Below are 8,662 nucleotides of genomic sequence, written 5' to 3'. Positions count from 1 at the left end.
TAGGGGTTGTCCTGGGTGTTATAATGAGCATCTTCACTGTAACAATCTGGTTTGGGTTAATAGAAAATTAACTCTTAACTCATAGGAAAACATGGTTCCTTTATAGCTCTACTTCTCCCCAACCCTTGCCGTTATTTTCACATGAATTTTATACCTTACACACCCAGTAACACGGATTTGTAATTTTTGCCTTATGAAGTTGGTTTTTGAATCAAATAGAAGAAAAAGGTTACCAAGAAAAAATATTTTATTGTCTTTAATTTTTAGCTGTGTAATTTTCTTTATGGGCACTCTTTGTTCCCTCATGTGGATTGGAGCTGCTTTGTATGGTCTGTTCATCTCAGCCTAAAGGACTGTCTTTTGTGTTTCTTATAGAGCAGGTTCTTTGTTGGTTTGGTCTTGAAATGTCTTAAACTCACCTTAATTTTTGAGGTCAGTTTTGCATCAGATGGTGTTCTTAGTTGGCCCTCTTTCTTTTAGCACTTGGAAGATGCTTCCTACTGTCTTCTGGCCTTCATGGTTTCTGATGGGAAATCAGCTGCTTATCTTACTCACTTGGCACCTTAGGCAATTTAAAATTCCATAATAATGCTGAAGATTGTGTAACATATCTCAAGGGTTAGCACTCTTTAAATAATTTATTTTTTCTTGCGTATTTACATTTATGAATTTATCAAACACCATCTTTAGAATTATACCTTAAATGCTTATTGATTTATTATTTATAATACAGTTTCTATAATTGCTTTCCATATTATTTATGATTGGCATGCCGATGACTGTGAACAATCACAGCTGGATCATTACACATTTTCCCATCCCCCAGAAGTGTTACCAACACTCATCCTGCTATTATTACTTCTGAGACAATGAACTATTTCCTTACTTTGTAAAGGAAGCAAGTTGATGTTACTTGTCTTGACAGGAGTCTGGTGTGTCCCATGGGTATTTTGGTAAGCAGGATTCTAATTGCATCAAGACACTGACGCATTATCAACTCAGAGTCAAAATGGGGACAAAGGAAATAGATAAAAGAGAGTGTACGGTTCGTCTCCTATGAGTTGTTAAGAACAACAAACTCTTGTAATAAAAATTACACATTTTGGAAATTGTAGCATTAAAAATATGCTTGTCTAAGAAGCTTTAAGTAAGTCAGTAAATATACAACTATTACTGGTATTATTTCTTCCCCTGAGTACCCAGCCCCTCAGAAGTTAGCACGGTACACATGAAAGGGATAGCGTAACTGTCAGTGGAGACTGCAATGCGTTTCTGTTCTTCAGGCAAGGAGCATGACAGCAGGCCAGGAATACGCAGAATCCATACAGGTCACCCTGTGATTGTGGTCATAGGTGCACAGTGGAGACTAAATTGTGCAGCTTTCTGCAAGGGGCAAAAGCACCTGCCTCTAAGTAGGACAAAGTCCCTAATAAACTATTCACTTGGTCTTTGTATACTCATAACCAATGGAAGGTAAGTTCTGTGGAAAAATCTCTAAACATGAGAAGCACATGATGTCATTAATATTCGGGGACTCCACACGTGTTAAAAAAAGAGTGGGAGATGAGTGGATTGTGCTCAAGATAAGAATGAGATGAGTTATGAGGGGTTGATACAGCAAGAATAGAAGCATTTTGCAGAGTTGTGGTTTTCTCTTTTAGACTTTGCTAAGAATTCTATTCCTGTAAGTGGGGCAGTGACAACGATTTATAAAATTAAGAATCCATCTATCTGGCCAGGCACGCCGGCTCACGCCTGTAATCCTAACACTTTGGGAGGCCGAGGTGGGAGGCTCACTTGAGCTCGGGAGTTTAGGACCAATCTGGGTAACACAGTGAGACCTCATCTCTCTCTCTCTATGTATATATCTACATAGATCTATATAGATCTACATATAGATATGTATTTCATCTATCTAGAACTCACATCTACGGATGGATGTTCTTTTTTTCTCCTCTTGTTGGCCTGAGGTGTGGTTACTGTAGCACATGGTTTCGGGGCATGCTAGTTTTACCAGGGCTACTGTTATGCATTACTTTGAGCTGGGTGGCTTAACACATCTAAATTTAAATTGACCGTCTCACAGTTCCAGAACTAGAAGTCTGACGTCCAGGCGTGAGCAGGGTCGTGCCCTCTTTGAGGGCCCCAGGGGAGGAGCTTCCTGCATCTTGCCACTTCTGGTGGCTTCTGACTTTCTGTGGCTGTGTCTGCATCGCTCCAGTCTCTGTCTCCGTGTTCACATGGACTTCTCCTCTTCTCCATGTGTGTCTCTCATAGGGACACTTGCAATTGAACGTTAGGTAATCCAAGATAATCCCATTTTGAGATACTTAATTTAATTATGTCAGCAAAGGCTTTCTTCCCAAGTAAAGTTGCATTCATAGGTTTTGGGAGTTAGGATGTGAACGTATCTTTTTAACTTTATAGCATACCATAAGTGATATTTCTTGGCTATGAAATAAATGTTAGACAAAAGGCCTAATGAAGACTCTCACAAGGCCAGCAAGGCCAACATTATGTGCCGCTCAATAGTAGATAATGATAAGGCCAGGGGACTTTCTTTGTCTCCATGACAACCAGAGCCGGAGACTTCCCAGAGACCTCACAGGACAGGACTTTCCAGACTCCCAGAGCAACCTGGCCCAGGGATTGTTAGTTCTCTGTGAAAAACAAGACGTTAAACCCTGGTTGCAGCTGGGCACGGTGGTTCACGCCTGTAATCTCAGCACTTTGGGAGGCTGAGACAGGTGAGTCGCTTGAGGTCAGGAGTTTGAGACCAGCCTGGTTAATATGGTGAAATGCTGTCTCTACTAAAAATATAAAAATTAGCTGGGTGTGGTGGCGGGCACCTGTAATCTCAGCCACTTGGGAGGCTGAGGCATGAGAATCCCTTGAACCCAGGAGGTGGAGGTTGCAGTGAGCTGAGATTGCACCACTGCAATCCAGCCTGGGCGACAAAGTGAGACTTTGTCTCAAACAGACAAACAAAACCCCCTAAAAACCTGGTTGCCCTGGAAACAAGACCACTGAAGCACAGATGCAGCTTCCATAAACCATAAAGCAAAGCTTATCCTTACAAAACCATCTTTAACTCCCTTTATGAAAGAAACACCTGGTAACTGGCACAGACTGTAAACAGGTGAGAGAGAAAAATATGAATCCCTTAAGCTCTGAGAATGGTCTCAGAGCCAAGAGCCTCCTGCTCAGTGGTCGTCTGACCCCTGACTGTGCCTGGCTCATGCCACCAGCCTGTTCTCACTCCACTTGTAAGAACATGCCAAATAAACTGGCTGAGTATCAGTGTTTAAGACACATGTTTGAGGAGAATCAGACTAAAGGGAAGAAGGTGCTCCTGGGGAATCTGCTTGGTTAACTAGGACCACCCAAGACCCCCAAACACAAAACTCAGGACACTTCTCATCCTTCAACCCACTGAATAGGCCAACGCCTTGACTACTGACCAAGGCAGAAGATGCATTTAGGCCAGCGTTTTATGAGATCTCAAAGAGGAACTCCAAAGCCAGGGGCCAGGGAGAAAAGCAGCCTCCAGGATGGTGGGATGGTCACTGTTTCAAGAACTGGCTCCTTACATTTTGGAAAGACAAAATTCCAGATCAGAACCATCATGAACTGGCAAAGGAGAGCAATAGAAGAAAAGTTGCAACTCATAGGTAATCGGGTTTTAATTGCTCATATGCAAGCAAAGTCTTATCTCATAAAATGTTCTAGTTTATTAGATTTTGATATGCATTGAAAAAAAAATTCCAAGAAGTAATTGCCTCTGGAGACCAATTGCCTAGGATGTCTCCAACTAAAGTTAATCCAAATGAACAGTGAGCTGTAGTATCAGAAGCAGAGAGACAAGTTTGTCATGTAGGGTACATTCAGTCTTTGTGTACTTCTGTAATACTCAGACATATTATAAACCACCTAAACAGTATTCCTGGCCAGAAGAGCCATTGTCTCTTTTAATTTGTACCTGTACTAACTAGATAGTGCATTTCTATGCATGTCTAAAATAGAGACAGAAACAAATTTAAAAACACTTGCTGGAGACAACCGTGCCATCCATGGGGAATAGCATAACTCTTCAAAGAAAGACACTTTTCCTCTTTTACAGGCATTCCATGTTGAAATATTCTATGAAATATGCCAGTTCAATTTCGGGAATGGTTTGGTCTCATTCAATTATTTGGTGAAAATTTAAAACTCTGCAAGGATTAACCCATAAATCTGGCTATTCACATTGCCAGACCAAAGATAATGTTCACATAATAATCCTGTGACCCTAGGACAATTCTGAATGCTGGTCCAGTAGAAATTATTTTTGAAATGTCCAGGGGCTTTTGTGAGTTATCTAACTAAGTTATAGAGGGTGCCATGAAATCTGGTGCATATATAATTCATAATTTATATGAGAAATAGATTAACTTTGCTCAGCATTTATTGGATCTTTCAATATAATAAAATATTGTGGTTCTTCTATAATCTATCATTTTGCTGAGTCATATCAGGGCCTTGTTCCAAGAAAATTGCTGGAAGTGGGAGAGGCAAATGGCAATTAAACCATTATTGCAGTTGGCTTTTGCATGGTGTAGCAGAAACTAAACTTAATGTGCTCCAAACAAAATTTATTTCTCTTATTCCTACCTCCCAACCTGCTTCCCCCACTATGGCCTGATTTAGACAGGGGACATCAAAATGCAGGTCAGATAGCCAAGCCAGAACTTAAAATGCAAGCTCAAAAATTGTGCCTTTTTTCTCTTTAACCTCAGATTTAAAAATTTTAAAAACTAGTAAGTTTTAAGTTTTAGAGCAGTTTTAGGTTTACAGGAAAAAAAATGCAAGCTCAAACATTTTGCCTTTTTTCTCTTTAGCCTCACATTAAAAAATGTTAAAAACTAATAAGTTTTAATTGTTAGAGACATTTTAGGTTTACAGGAAAATGGTACACACGTACAGAGAATTCCCGTGTGCTGTCTCTCCTTCCTGCCACAATCTCTCCTATTGTCATCTTACACTGGTGTGTACATTGATTACCACTGATGAACCATTATTGACGCATTATTATTAACTAAAGTCCATCGTGTACATTAGGGCTCTGTGTCGTGCAGTTCTATGAGCTTTGACAAGCACACAGTGTCATACATACACCACTACAATCAGAACACAAGACGAGATCTCAAAAACTTCTAAGTGCATACAACATTAACTACAGGCACTATGCTGCACCGTGGATCCCAGGAGCTTATCGTCACACATACCAGAAACATTTCACCCCGTGAACAAACCCTGTTCCCCTCCTCCCCCAGCCCCGGCACCCACCACTCTACCCTCTGCTTCCTGAGTCTGACTGTCTTCGGTAGCTCCTGCAAGTTCAACAGGACAATATTTGGCTGGACCTGGAGGACATTGTGCCAACTGAAATACGGCAGGCACAGAAGGAAAGAGTCATTCATTCTTTGTGATTATATCTTTACAAGAAGTCCTGGGATAACACAGGCATGGAAGAGCTGTTTTCCTGAGTGAATACAGAATATTAATAAGAGCAAACATTTTATACAGTGAGAGCAGCCAGCCGGTGGCACAGGCTCTGGTGGGCACTGGGGGGTGGGCAGCCGTTTCCCCCCCAGGACAGAGGATACATTCCCCACAGTTGTCAGCTGTCAGATGCCTCCCATGTCACTGCTGTGGAGAGCTGCCTGGCCCTCAAGGTTATGGCCTTCCTGGGGCAGCCTCCACTCCAGACAGGGTGTGAAAAACCCAGCCCCTCAGTGTAATTCAGAACAACTCAACACCATCCCAGCTCCCCGTGTCGGGGGAATGGTCCCTCTTGAGGCTGTGTCTCGGCCCCGCTTTTACCTTCTCTTTATTGATCCCAAGAGAGCTCCCTTCATGTAAATAAGCCCTGACATATGCTGGTCTTCACCTTAAAGTCACCTTCGAGTGGAGTCTAACCTGTGACACAGGCTTCCACTACTTTGCAGGAGAATCAGGAGAAAATCAGATTGTTCTGCGAAAAAATACAAAACAAAATTGTTCCAATTGATAGGATGACTTGGTTGCCCTGTGGGGAGTGGGATGGGGAACAACGGAAATTACGTGAATAAAGCGAGGGTCTCTCAGGTGCGCTTGGTAGAAGGAGGAGACGGCAAAGGTACACCCAGGCTTCACGAAACCCTGTGCGATAAGTACTAGCATCACGCTTCATGGTGAGTAAACTGGGCCCAGTCAGACTAGATAACCTTCTAGGGTCATTTCGCCTGTGAGCTGCAGACTCACAAAGAGCAGGCCCTGTTACAAGACATTATCTCCCGGCTCAATCAGTGGTAAAGGTGTTGTTTATGTGATTTCAGCCGTGTGATCCTCAGAACTTCAAGTTAGGGCAGAGGAGGTCAAGACAGAGTGATTGTATTCTCTTATTTTTGTGATTTTAGAGGCAGAGTCTCGCTCTGTCGCCCAGACTGGAGTGCAGGGTGTGATCACAGCACACTGCAGCCTCTTACTCCTGGACTCAAGAGATCCTCCTACCTCAGCCTCCAGAGTAGCTGGGACTATAGGCACACAACACCATGACTATTAAAAAAAATGTGTAGAGATGTGGTCTTGCTATGTTGCCCAGGCTGGTCTTTAACCCCTAAGCTCAAGCAATCTGCCCACCTTGGCCTCCCAAAGTGTCGGGGTGGACTGCAAGTCACCAGGAGCTCCGTCCTCAGCAGGACAGGAGAGCTTCTTGGACAGGACCTAAGTGGCCTCTTTAGAGCACACCCACATCTCTACAGAGAGAGCCTGTGCAGACCCTGAGGGAGCTGCAGGCAGCTGATGGCAATCAGGGCATCGCTACGGGGGAAAACCTTTAGGCTGGTTTCCAAGAGGGCTGCCGGAGTGGCAGTCATTCTCTTCTTAAATTCACCCTTGTCTACGTTCTGAGTTTGTTAATACACAAGAAACCATATCCATTTCTCAGCGGTAGACACAACCAAGAACTGAGTTCGTTAATACACAAGAGAGCGTATCCATTTCTCAGTGGTAGACACAACTTCACCAAGAGTGTAATACAAAGAGTGTAAAACAGAACGTGCCATAAGCCCACACCATCCACCAGTCTTTCAGTGCCTGCAGTCTGAATGGAAAGCCACTCTGCTCACCCTGAGAAGCCGTTTCAACATATGAAAGCAAAGGATTTATCCAACGTAAAAAGTCGCTTGCACAGATGCGTTATTGAGCATTGCCACAGAGGTTGTGGGACAGTCAGAGACGCCATCTCGAGTTTTTCACCGGTACAGCCCCAGCTGGACTTGCTCTTCCCCACACCTTACACCTTCGTGGTCGACAGCGCCACAAAACTTCTAAATCTCTGACTCTGTTTCCCTTTTCTGGGACCTCTTGGCATCTCCCTCTCTCCTTTTCAGAATACCGTAGTTCTGTCCTAGCTCTTGCAAATGGCAATCCCCTCCACCAAGTAATGTTTCATAGTGTATAAAACACACTATTTCCTTAAGTTGGGGTTCAGCCACTATAACCAGATATCACGTGTGACAATGCTTTCGGCCTTCCAGGCTCTAGATTCTAGAATATTAACTCATGGGGTAAATTCTCGAGGTCCTCAGCCACAGTAAGAATGGCTTCACCAAAGGCATTGGAATACAAAAAGAATCCTAGCTTAGGCTTCCTCAGCTCTGGAAAATATACTTCCATGTCCGTGGCCCCGTGAGCCTCTGGCCTCCCCGTGCAGGACTCAGTGCTGGCCGCCTCTTTCTGGGTGAATGCAGCATTTCCCAGTGTGCAGTGGATCAGCTTGGGGGGGACGTTTTGGCAGTCTTGGGAGATATCTTGTGTTTTCAGATGTTTGTCCATCTTTTCTCTCAGGTGTTGATTTCATAATTTAACTTTTACAAGGTGGTGGCACATTCCTCGTCAAGTTCTGGTGAAGCTTCACATGGTAACCGCCTAACTGCGATGCCTTTGAGCCAATAACAATCAAGACCAACAAGAGCAAGCTGGTTTAAGAAAAAAATCAGTGTACCCCCTGATTACAGCCTGTCTGGGTAGAGGCAGATTTATAAAACGTGGAAAGCGTGATCTTAATCAGAACTGACAGTACCAGCCAGCCTTCCTTTTGCCATGGTTCCTGTATTTATTTAGAAGGGGCTGGTGCACAGACCCATCCTGAGACCCTGATGACAGCTGAGGACTCTCTCCTGGGAAAAAAGCACAGCCTCCCTCTGCTCCCTCCACATGGGCACACACACAGACACATACACTTGTACACACACACACATACACACAGACACACACACACACACACATATACACTTGTACACACACACACAGAGACACACACAGACATATACACACACACAGACACATACACTTGTACACATACAGAGACACACACACAGACATATACACTTGTACACACACACAGACACACACAGACATATACACTTGTACACACAGACACACACATATACACTTGTACACACACAGACACACAGACATATACACTTGTACACAGACATATACACTTGTACACACACACAGACACACACAGACATATACACTTGTACACACACACAGACACATACAGACATATACACTTGTACACACACACAGACACACACAGACATATACACTTGTACACACACAGACATATACACTT

The 8,662-nt window shown here is 43.4% G+C and overlaps 1 long non-coding RNA gene across 2 annotated transcripts; it reads right to left on the bottom strand.

Moving 5' to 3' along the window:
* Positions 1–235: 235 nt before the first annotated feature.
* LOC105489290 (uncharacterized) lies at positions 236–7,527 on the bottom strand. Of its 2 annotated transcripts, none has more exons than XR_011617154.1 (3): positions 7,149–7,527; positions 5,863–6,013; positions 236–562 (listed from the first exon to the last, which is right to left on the bottom strand). It is a non-coding gene; the product is annotated as an uncharacterized lncRNA (long non-coding RNA). The 2 variants fall into 2 exon arrangements; XR_011617155.1 differs by having other exon boundaries at positions 236–523.
* Between the last annotated feature and the right edge of the window lie 1,135 nt (positions 7,528–8,662).

The sequence above is a fragment of the Macaca nemestrina genome, chromosome 19 (genome assembly GCF_043159975.1).
Source record: "Macaca nemestrina isolate mMacNem1 chromosome 19, mMacNem.hap1, whole genome shotgun sequence".
Classification (NCBI taxonomy): domain Eukaryota; kingdom Metazoa; phylum Chordata; class Mammalia; order Primates; family Cercopithecidae; genus Macaca; species Macaca nemestrina.
This window is presented reverse-complemented; position numbering and strand designations above follow the sequence as displayed.